Below are 12420 nucleotides of genomic sequence, written 5' to 3' on the forward strand. Positions count from 1 at the left end.
GGACGAATCCGTCGGACTTTGGTGTAATCATGTGTAGGCAAGTCCGTTCGTTATAAAATCCGTCGGAAGTCCGTTGAAAGTCCGTTGGAAAGTCTGTTGGACCAGTCCGGTCGAAAAGTCCGACCGTGTGTACGCTGCATTAGACGCACTAACAAATTTTCATGGACTTGACTAATAAAGTGAAGTGAACTTCAGCTAACAATTTTTAAGCAATTACAGCAACAGAATTTTTTCCTTTTTGGGGAAAAAGGTTTTAGATAAAAAAAATATATTCTGAACATAGTAAACACCCCTATAAATGTTAAATGGTTTGTCTCAACCCGTGAACTCACACTTTTGCTAGACAGCTTGGTCTATTAAAGGAATCTGAAAAAAACAGACTTACTGACAGGATTACCAGGCAAAAATCAAGGGGAAAAAAATGATTTTTTCTTTTTAAGGATTTGTAAACTGCAAAATAATACATTTTTGCTTCTGAGTTTAGAAAAGCTTTAAGTTAGAACTGCTTTCTGCATACTTGTTCCTGGTCAGTGACTCTGAAATCATTGAAGCTAGAGGGTCCGTATGACAGCCAAGCAACTTGTACTTTTAGCAGTAGATCAGAATTAGATAGGAGATCCCACAGGGGTCATAACAGTGTGCATACAATGCATATTTTATGCTTTACATGGTGTTTTTGAAAGGTTACATTTTAAATGACTTCAATAGTAAATAGCTGGTTAATGTCCCCAAAATGCTCCATGAAGCGCTTGATTCCAAAACACAGCAAAGAAGCATTTTGGGGAAATCTGTTGAATGCAATGGATGTCCAAGCCTGCACTGGAAAATGCAGAAATATGGCAACAGATTTAGTGTTAAAAAGCCCCCAAACATATAGCACTTGGCAGATTACATTGAAAAGAATATATCTGTGTGCCTTGAATATGATCTGATTATTTGAAATAACAATGACACCATTATTTAGGGGACCGAACATTATCAGGCTGGTTTCATCATTGTGCTTATTCGTGATACAAAGCAGAGATGATGTACAGTAACCAGTCAGAAATCACTTTTCACAGATCTATCTGCTTTGAGCTGAATTGGTTGCCATTGTGTACTGTGTCTTGCACATCATCATTGCTTTTTGATCTCCTTTGGTATTTTAGGTCTATTAAAGTGCATGAACTGCTTCATTTATCATCTTGTGCAACATAAAGGATCTGGTTAACCAAATCTCATTCATTCCAGGTGTTGACGGTCAAAACAGACACTTGTACATTTATATGAAAAGCAAAGAGCACTTTCATCAACATCTAGAAACATTAACGTAAGTCTTCCAATTATATGTGGATACAGTGTGGTCATTTCACAAATAATATCACACCGGTCCTTAAAGTGAACTGAATACATATACCAGGATAAACGTATGCAGTACATTTAGGGACTGTACATTTCCTGAAACTTCCTGTGTGATATTAATGTATAATTAATTTATCGGTAATCAGCTGTGCACTTCTGACAGGTGTGTCTGAGACCTTCTCTTCAGCCCACAGTTTTCTCTCACTGGTTGCAGCCAAAGCCTTGCCCTAAGGCTTTCATCTACCTTGGTCAGCAGTGGCCCTGGATAACATGATTGTGAACAATCCAGTCATGTGACTACCTGGAAGATTTTGAAAATTTGCAGTCCTTGCTCCATCATGTGTTCTGAAGGGTCACAAAACCATTATTCATTTTTTCTATAATGCTTAATACAATATGTGTGTTAAAAGTTTATAATTATTAGTTTTGAAACTGTGGCACATCTTAACCCCTATGCACCGACGGCACGGAAATATGCGACCTCTCAGCGGGTGGGCCTTGGCGCAGAGAGGCCGCATATTTGCATACCAATTACCAGACACAGCTGTGCCGAGACTGCGTGCCCTACGTGCACAGTTAGCGGCAGCTAATGGGAAGCTTCCGATCACTTCTTGGTTTCCAGTATAGCTGCTGGTAACTGTGCGCTTTCCAATCATGTGACTATTTTAGTAAATATTAAAGGGGTTGTAAAGTCTCATGGTTTTTCACCTTAATGCAATCTGAGCATTAAGTTAAAAAACCTTCTGTGCTGCAGCTCCCCCCCCCAGAGCCCCCCCATTTCTGTATATTGTATACCCAAACTGTATACCCAAAATAGACCTTATATGCTGATCAGTGTTATTCCAATATGACTCTCACAATCGTAACATAAATAAGTAATCGAATGAAAATGGTTAGCTTGGATGCCTTTTTGACAGACCATTTCCTCATTGCGCAGATGGCTCCTTCAGTAGAAAATATATTGGGCTTGATAGATCCAAAGAATCTAAGAGCAAATTGTGACATTACTGAAATATTTAACTCTTGCATTGCTGACTCTTTGAGAAAAGGCTGTATGCTTACAGCTGCTACTGCAGCTGGGTTTTTTCAACAATGCTGGCAACTAACTGAACTTATAAGCAAACCAAAAAATAGAAAAAAAAATGTCTGACTACTTCATGCTAGATCTGAAAGCCCCACGTTATATCTGGCCATCCAAATGCAGAAGGGCTACAATCATACCATACTTGTACAAGACCTAGATATAAAGATTTTTTTTTTCTTCATAAGTTCTTCAAGTGTTTCTAATGTTTATCCTTTAGAGTGCATACTTCCCAATTCTGAATGCTGATTGTACCAAAGCTACAGTAGGTCTGTATTCATTCATATGTGCAGCCAAGTCTTTAGTGCTACAGTAGAGGATGTATAGGCGATTACTCACCAGGCATGTTTGCTGTGTTCAGAGTTTATATAGTTACAAAGGGAGATTGAAACATGACTATATTCTTTGCAATTCAAATGTATGAATGCATATAATACTGCATTATGGGCACTAGAGGGCGCAGAGGAGCATGCTTATTTTCTTATGATAGTCAGCGCCCTCCACATTATGGTCACAAGATGATGCTGACTATTAGAAATATGTGTGCGCCTCAGAGCCATCTAGTGACCATAATGAGGTCTTTTCTGCATTCTTACATTTGAATTGCAGAGAATATAGCCTAAGAACATTCAAGTTTTCTCCATTCTCATGGAAGGAATTTACAATCAGTTATGATAGACAAACAGCGATGCATATTTTCTATAAATACATTCCTAAGTGTATGGAAACCCTAACAATGGATTTCTTTTTTTTTTTTTTGCTCTTCTTTTCTTTGTTAATTATACCATTGAAAGTTTTTGGTTAGATTTCTGCTGTGAGTACAGAAAATACCTGTTGATCCTGACAGAAATTCAGAGCTGTCCTGTCAACGCTTCCTATGTTATCTTAACCCTCTAACTGCTGCATCTACAAGACAGCTTGTTCTGTTGAAAACCAGCCTGCTGGCCAGATCACCAGGTGAAAATAAAAGAAAGAAAGTGTAAAAAAGAAAAGGAATGCAGCCATCACATCAATTGGTATGCTGCAAATATATGTTTACTTAATTGCTTACTGAATTTAATACCACTTTTCCTATAACCAGTGGCAGATTCTTGCTCTGACTTATTCAGTAAGAGCAGTAGTAACTGTAAGTGTAGTACCACTGGATTGGCGTAGGGCCAATGTGGTGCCTATCTTTAAAAAGGGAACAAAGTCTTTACCAAGTAACTATAGACCTGTTAGTGTAACTTCGATAGTCGGGAAGATACTGGAGAGTTTAATAAAAGATCACATAGATGAGTTCTTGCTGGAAAAAAATATTTTAAGCAACAGACAGCATGGATTCATGAAAGACAGAAGTTGTCAGACAAACCTGATTTCTTTTTATGAGGAGGTAAGTAAAACCTTGGACAGAGGGGTGGCTGTGGACGTGGTATACTTGGATTTTGCAAAAGCGTTTGACACAGTTCCGCACACACGGCTCATGTGTAAGGCAAAGTCTACAGGCTTGGAAATATCAGTTTGTAAATGGATGGAAAACTGACTAAAAGACAGAATTCAGAGAGTAGTGGTTAATGATGCTTACTCTGAATGGTCTAAGGTTATCGGTGGTGTACCCCAAGGTTCAGTGCTGGGACCCTTACTTTTTAACATCTTTATAAATGATATAGGGTCTGGGATCAAAAGTACCATTTCAGTCTTTGCAGATGACTCTAAGCTATGCAGTGGAATAACGTCCTTACAGGATGTCTCCAATTTACAAGCCAACCTCAATGTACTGTCTAATTGGGCAGCTAAGTGACAAATGAGGTTTAATGTTGAGAAATGTAAAGTTATGCACTTGGGGGCTATGAATATGTATGCATCATACATACTAGGGGGAGTACAACTGGAGGAATCAATGGTGGAGAAGGATCTGGGGGTTTTGGTAGATCATAAGCTCAATAATAGCATGCAATGCCAAGCTGTGGTTTCCAAAGCGAGCAAAGTCCTTTCTTGTATTAAGAGAGGTATGGACTCCAGAGAGATATCATTTTGCCCCTGTACAAATCATTAGTAAGACCTCATCTGGAATATTCATTTCAGTTTTGGGCACCAGTTCTCAAAAAGGATATCGGGGAACTGGAAAAAGTGCAGAGAAGGGCACCCAAACTGATAAGAGGCATGGAGGAGCTCAGCTATGAGGAAAGATTAGAGGAACTGAATTTATTCACTCTTGAGAAGAGGAGATTAAGGGGGGATATGATCAACATGTATTAATGTATAAGGGGTCCATATAGTGAACTTGGTGTTGAGTTATTCACTTTACGGTCAACACAGAGAGCAAGGGGGCACTCTTTACGTCTAGAGGAAAAGAGATTTCATCTCCAAATATGGAAAGGTTTCTTCACAGTAAGAGCTGTGAAAATGTGTAATAGACTCCCTCCAGAGGGGGTTCTGGCCAGCTCAGTAGATTGCTTTAAAAAAGGCCTGGATTCTTTCCTAAATGTACATAATATAACTGGGTACTAAGATTTTATAGGTAAAGTTGATCCAGGGAAAATCCGATTGCCTCTCTGGGATCAGGAAGGATTTTTTTTCCCCTGATGTAGCAAATTGGATCTTGCTTTTCTGGGGGGTTTTTTCGCCTTCCTCTGGATCAACTCTGGGTATAGGATTGGGTATATGGGATTGTAAATGTTTTATTTTATTTACGGTATTTATTTATTTTTTATGGTTGAACTGGATGGACTTGTGTCTTTTTTTTTCAACCTGACTATGTAACTGTGTAACCTGCAAACGTCGTATTATACTAGTCTGAGTACAGTGAGCTGAAATCTGCATGGTTGTCTAGAATCCCTTTTAAAAACTGATTTATATACTGTAATTACAGCACAACCTTGTTGCATTGAGTATAGCATCCAGGGCCGGCCCAAGAAATTGTGCTGCCTGGTACCAAGAATGAAATGCTGCCCCCCCCCCCCCCCAAAAAAAAAATCACGCCCACCAAAATGCCCCCACATCCATTATTTTATATTATGATAACTAAAGTGGACCTGTCATGGCTCTATACATGTATATAGGAGTATAAAAAGGACCTGTTATTGCTCTATTCATGTATAGGACTATAAAGAGGACCTGTCATGGCTCTATACATGTATATATAAGTATAAAGAGGACCTGTCATGGCTCTATACATGTATATAGGAGTATAAAAAGGACCTGTTACTGCTCTATTCATGTATAGGACTATAAAGACCTGTCATGGCTCTATACATGTATATATAAGTATAAAGAGGACCTGTCATGGCTCTATACATGTATATAGGAGTATAAAGAGGACCTGTCATGGTTTTTTACATGTATAGGAGTATAAAGTGGACCTGTCATGGCACTATACATGTATGAAGGAGTATAAAGAGGACTTGTCATGGCTCTATACATGTGTATAGGAGTGTAAAAGGACATGTCATGGCTCAATACATGTATGTAGGAATATAAAGAACACCTGTCATGGCTCTATCAAAGGACCTGTTATGGCTCTATTCATGTATAGAAGTATAAAAAGGACCTGAGGTGGCTCTATATATGTATATAGAAGTATAAAGAGGACCTGTTATGGCTCTATACATGTATGTAGGAATATAAAGAGGACCAGTCATGGCTCTATACATGTATATAGGAGTGTAAAAGGACGTGTCATGGCTCTATACACGTATATAGGGGTAGAAAGAGAACCTGTCTAGGCTCTATACATGTACAGGGGTATAAAGAGGACCGGTCATGGCTCTATACATATATATAGGAGTGTAAAAGGACGTGTCATGGCTCTACACATGTATATAGGGGTAGAAAGAGAACCTGTCTAGGCTCTATACATGTATAGGAGTATAAAGTGGACCTGTCATGACACTATACATGTATGTAGGAGTATAAAGAGGACCTGTCCTGACTCTATACATGTATATAGGAGTATAAAGAGGACCTGTCATGGCTCTATACATGTATATAGAAGTATAAAGAGGACCTGTCATGGTTGTTTACATGTATAGGAGTATAAAGTGGACCTGTCATGGCACTATACATGTATGTAGGAGTATAAAGAGGACTTGTCATGGCTCTATACATGTGTATAGGAGTGTAAAAGGATGTGTCATGGCTCAATACATGTATGTAGGAATATAAAGAGGACCAGTCATGGCTCTATAAAAAGGACCTGTTATGGCTCTATTCATGTATAGAAGTATAAAGAGGACCTGTCATGGCTCTATATATGTATACAGAAGTATAAAGAGGACGTGTCATGGCTCAATACATGTATGTAGGAATATAAAGAGGAACTGTCATGGCTCTATACATGTATGTAGGAATATAAAGAGGAACTGTCATGGCTCTATACATGTATGTAGGAGTATAAAGAGGACCTGTCATGGCTCTATACATGTATATAGGAGTATAAAAGGACCTGTGCGTGGCTGGCGGCCGCAATGTCAGCAGGCCACCCGCGTTCACTCCACAGAGAGCCAGAAAGGGGATCTGTCAATATAAACAGACAGAGCCCCATTCTGACAGGGGAGGAGAGACAGATCTGCTGTTCCTAGTGATTAGGAACAGAGATCTCTCTCCTCATCCAGTCAGTCCCAACCCCCCCCCCCCGTTAGAAACACCGTATTGCAAAAAAAAATTATTGAAGTGCAATATTTCTATTATTACATTGTTATATAAAATAAAATAGTTCAACTCACCATAATGCAGAATCAGTGGGAACTCTGAGCAAGTCACTTGCCAACGTCATGTGCCTTCAGATGCGGATTGCCACTTGCCACTTCACCTGTCACCAGATGCGCATTGTCACTTGCCACATGTTGCGGATTGTCACTTGCTACAACGTCACCTGCCACACACTGCGGATTGTCATTTGCCATGACGTCACCTGCCACACATTGCGCATTGTCACTTGCCACAATGCCACGCGTTGCGGATTGTCACTTGCCACGATGTCACCTGCCACACGTAGCGGATTGTCACTTGTCATGTCACCTGCCACACGTAGCAGATTGTCACTTGCCATGTCACCTGCCACTGTAGCAGATTGTCACTTGCCATGTCACCTGCCACACATTGCGGATTGTCACTTGCTACAACGTCACCTGCCACACGTTGCAGATTGTCACTTGCCACAACGTCACCTGCTGACTGGCGGGCGGCAATTTGCCGCCCCCCTGAAAGTGCCACCTGGGACGATGTTACCATCAGGTCCCATGGTAGGGCCGGCCCTGATTGCAGACCCCCTTCAGTGTAGCTCCCATTTCAGTGTAGCCCCCGTTCAGTGCAGACCCCCCCTTCAATGTAGCCCCCCTTCAGTGTAGCCCCCATTCAGTGCAGCCCCCTCTTCAGTGTAGCCTTCTGTTCAGTGCAGACCCACCTATTCAGTACCTCAGATCAGCGCGATTCCCTCCTTCTGTTTACACATAAACAGAGAGACGGGGGAGGTGGCTTCACTCTGCTTGGCCGTGCCTGTGTGACATCCAAGATCGCACAGGCAGACAGCCCGCGGCCGCAAGAGGAGGGGATGGTAGGTGCAACGGTGTCACCCTGCACCCCCCCGCACACCCCCTCCCCCTTGCATCACAACTATAGTTCGCCCCTCCCTGCCTGTGCCTGTCACTGTGCTGCTGCCTAAACCTGCGGCGCTGCCACTGCTTCAAGTCGCGAAGGGGGGTGCCAGCCTAACACCCCTCCAGTGTGTGGTACCCGGGGCGGCCCGCCCCCCCACTTAGTACGCCTCTGGCCGCCACGGGTGATGTACGGGTACAACTTGTCACTGCCGACTGCTGCCCCTCTTAAAATGCCAACTGGGACCATGGGCCCACTGGGTCTCTAAGGACCCATACAAGGAAAACCTTATTCCATTAACCAGACTTCCTGTAATATGGACTCAAGCTTCCTGCAGATGTCTGCTTGATGCAGTGAGGCAATTTCAAGAGCAGGATATAGTAAGTCTACAGAACTACCAGTGTTACCTGAATGCAAGGAAGAGAAATTCATTTTTTGTGTATTTTGATGAATGGTTTAGCAAGCTTGTCTTCCAGCTCTGAGTTCTGTGTTTAGATTTTGCCTATGTTGTCCCAATGCTTCCATGTGTGTCCTCTGGTCTACACTCCAGCAACATAATGGTAGGTTTATTGAATGAATATATGTACTCTATAGAGTGCTGCTAATATGTCAGATATATTTAAATATTGGATATAAATTATATGTTAAATTAGGTATAAGTATCAACCTATTATTGGCTGTAGAGTGGAGTCCAATGAATACTACTTAGAACTCTAAGTTATAATTAAAAAAGGATTCTTCACTCTGGAAAAAAAATCAACAGCTACAACTACTATAGCTTCTGATTTAGAAAAATAAGAAAACTTACCTGTCCAGGGATTTAGTACCGTCCTCACCGGGGCTTTTTCTTTAATAGTGTCGGGGGTTCCTGGCGCTGGCATCTTTAGTGTGGGAATCTGGCTGTGACAGCTTTCGGCTTCACAGCCGGCTTCCTACTGCGCATGGGCAAGCTGGTCCCGAAGCCTTCTGGGACACGTTACAGGTCCCAAACTGCGGGTCAAGAGGGGGGCCGAACTTCCGCTCAGATCACCTAGGTGAAAACTAGGCACTTGCTACCCCCCCCCCCCCCCAAAAAAAATGACATGCCAAATGTGGCAAAGGCAGGGGGGAAGAGGACTTAAAGCGGAACTTCCCATTTTGGGTAAAGTTCCACTTTAATGTGCAATTATGTGACTCATTCCAGGTGGCAGTTGATGAGAGATCACATGACCCCATACTGTTTCCCACTTCTACACATTCTTTAGCTGTTGAAGAGTGAAAGTACGTGCATTTCCCTTCAGTTTTGGGTGGGAAGTGTAACACCGAAAAATAGAGAAGATAGTGTCCTCTCACTTTGAAGCTTAGCTTAATTTTGAGTCTGGCCACCGCAGGCACATAATTTGAGAAGTAGAACTGAAGATGAGGGTACACACAAGACTCTCTTGTAGTTTTGTAACATGTGACCATGTCCTCTCTCTTTGCAGACTCCTAATTGGTCGACCAGTTTTAGCACTGTGCTTAAAGCACATAGCCTGTTGCTTCTTTTATCAAATTCTGTTATATTTTTGCAGTAATATCACATATCCTGATTGGTGGTAAAAGGGATTGCCCATGTAGGAAAAAGGACTACACCACTTTACATGAACCAAGCCTGATCTTCACAAGCAGGCCTGATTCTGATGTTGAGATACAATTGTTAAAGGATCTCTAGGGATTTCCATGGCTATTTGCTCAGCTGAACATTCCCAACCCAACTGTTCCCCTGTAAGTCATCTCATCTTCCGCTGTTGATGTGCCTGAATACTTTCAGCCATAACACTGACAACAATATTTTTTAAGAACATAAATATAAACTTTTCCTGGTAAGAATTACAGTATACATCTGTGGACTTACACAAATAGGGCTTTATAGTGGTGCCCCTGATTCATAACACAAATATCAGACATGTAAGTTGTCTTTGTCTTTAATAAATGTGCATGAAATATCTTCTCTCTCCCGCACATCTGAGGATGTTGTATAAATACAACGTGCACATACTTGTCCTATTAGTAAATGTGTGATTTTGAAAGAAAGAGGACAGGCACCATAAACATCTTGAGCACATCATGGAGATAGTTTGTCTCCAGACTTATGTGAACTCGAAGAATTTTCACATTCCCGCTAGTCTCTCAACACACAATGTAAAGTTTACTTTGCTAGGGCAAGGTAAATGCTGCATTCCTCAAATCAGGGACCCATTCCTACGTTTATAGCTGTATTTATTTTGGGTTACCTTCCCATGGACAATGGCCCTGAGTATGCAGTGACCTACAGAGAGAGGGAAGAATAGATTGGAAATAATAGAATCTGAAGGTCTATATGAAATACTGGAGACATATGAAGGCCACAGCATGCCCAGTGGGAGGTCATGAGCTTAAAGTTGGCTATAGATGGGAATTAGATGTGTCTGTACAATCCACCCACCAAATGCTCCTTTACTAGATAGATATCTACATATACATCCATATCATATGACCATGCACATGCCCCAATTTCCAAAGCATTTGGCTGGAAAAACCAACCAGGACAAGAGTCTTTCATGCCCCATTCTCAATTGGCTGATGATATACCATAATTATTAATATGTCTTTTACAGAAAGGCAGGATTGGGTAATGCTCCCCTTTGAATATTTTGAAGTTTCCCATCAAATGTATGATTGGATTGCTTTACTCCTCTTTGGTATCAAGTATTTAAAAAAAAAAAAATCATAACTCTTCCAGATAAGTTGAGGTCGGCAGTAGATCCATTGGGGTTGATTTACTAAAGCTGGAGAGTGCAAAATATGGTGCAGCTCTGCACAGAAACCAATCGGCTTCCAGATTTTTTTTTTTGTCAAAGCATAATTGAACAAGCTGAAGTTAGAAGCTGATTGGCTAACATGCACAACTGGACCAGATTTTGTACTCTCCAGTTTTAGTAAATCAATCCCATTGCGCCTTGCAAATAGCTAAACATAGCCACCTGAAGGCTGGCACACATGGACTCTGGAGTAGTTTTTATTTTGCAATAAATTATGATTTTATTTTTTTTTTTTTAGTAAAATGCACATAATACATAGAGGGGTCATCCATAGTAGAGAATTGCAGGTGACATAGAATCAGTGTACTCGGGTAACCTGAGTAGTAGGGAGATCATATTGTATATTGTATATAGACTACAGATCTGCTATAACATACTGTAGAGGAGCAGTTCTTTACACAGGACAGTCATTACTCAATACAGACTATCCTGGCATAGACCTTATCTCCTTCATTCATGGGGGCACAAGAGCCTGAGTTGAATTCTGTGCATGTCCTGCACAAGTTGGAAAGATTAAAGAGTATGTAAACCCACCATTTCATATTTGTGATATGTGCCTGATGTACCATGTACTTGTATGAAAAAGTATCTTGTATTGCTTCCTTTGTGTGAAATCCCTGGTGCTCCTGCCAGTCTCTCTGCCTTCCTATCAAAAACTGACCACACGAGAGCGCAGTCAGTTCTCTAGTTGTGCTCTGAGTCAGCCTGCTCTCCTCCAATGATCAGACTTGTCCTGACACCTGCCCCTCCCGCACAGCCATTCACTAGGTCACTAAGAAGACCAGTGTGCTGCTGTTTCTCCTCCTCCAGCTCTCTGAGCTCCCTATGCAGCTGAGCACAGAGATTATGTGATCTCTTAAAAAAAGGGGGGGGGGGGGAGGTCTTTGGAATGTTTTTTCTTTTTTATAACCTTATACAAATGTGTAAGGATATAAACACGTTTGTGTAAGGTATAAAAAGCCAATATTCATTTCTATTTTAAACTGAATGGGTTGTTTTACAAGGTGAGGGCTTAATATCCATTTAAATAGGGCTCTTCAACATGGGCTTACCCTTCGTTATTTTCAGCAACCACTGGTCTTAAACTTCATGTATAGGTTTTGGCTATTTACAGATATTTAGCAAGCATATGCTTGTAGAGATACATCTTCTGCAGTCTGTACTTTGATATAGATAGAAGTGAGTTAGCCATGAGCGTCATTATCATGGCATACAAAGGCCTAATTTGTTTAGTAACTGGCCTAGGCAAGATCACCCTAAACCTACCCATAACCATCATACAGTATAAACCACATTGGCACAGTCATGCAAATCTGAAGTAATAAGTAGAAATTGTCAACCTGGTTTAACAACATCTTAACTAGGAGGAAAGTTATATATATTTATCTTTTTGTTTAGAGTGACTGACTATTCCTAAATGACAGGTCAGAATCCTCATGTGTGGGTCCTGTAACCCAGGACGGCTCATTGCATCATGGCGTCTAAGGTGATCATGCGGTACAGATTAGACAGAAAATGTCTAAACTGTAAAAAATAATATTAATAGAAACCCTTCACAGTCTGGGGCCTAAGAAAGCGACTTAATGTGTTTGCACCAGATATGAA

The 12420-nt window shown here is 41.1% G+C and overlaps 1 protein-coding gene across 2 annotated transcripts in view; it reads left to right on the plus strand.

Annotated features, from left to right (window-relative positions):
• The window catches only part of COL8A1 (collagen type VIII alpha 1 chain), a 150911-nt gene that overhangs the window by 91785 nt on the left and 46706 nt on the right, over positions 1–12420 (plus strand). For both annotated transcript variants that reach the window (XM_073616971.1, XM_073616972.1), the window contains exon 3: positions 1231–1309. The gene's annotated coding sequence lies outside the window, so the exon portion shown is untranslated. The remainder of the gene's footprint in view (positions 1–1230; positions 1310–12420) is intronic.

This window comes from Aquarana catesbeiana, linkage group LG02, assembly GCF_042186555.1.
Source record: "Aquarana catesbeiana isolate 2022-GZ linkage group LG02, ASM4218655v1, whole genome shotgun sequence".
Classification (NCBI taxonomy): Eukaryota; Metazoa; Chordata; class Amphibia; order Anura; family Ranidae; genus Aquarana; species Aquarana catesbeiana.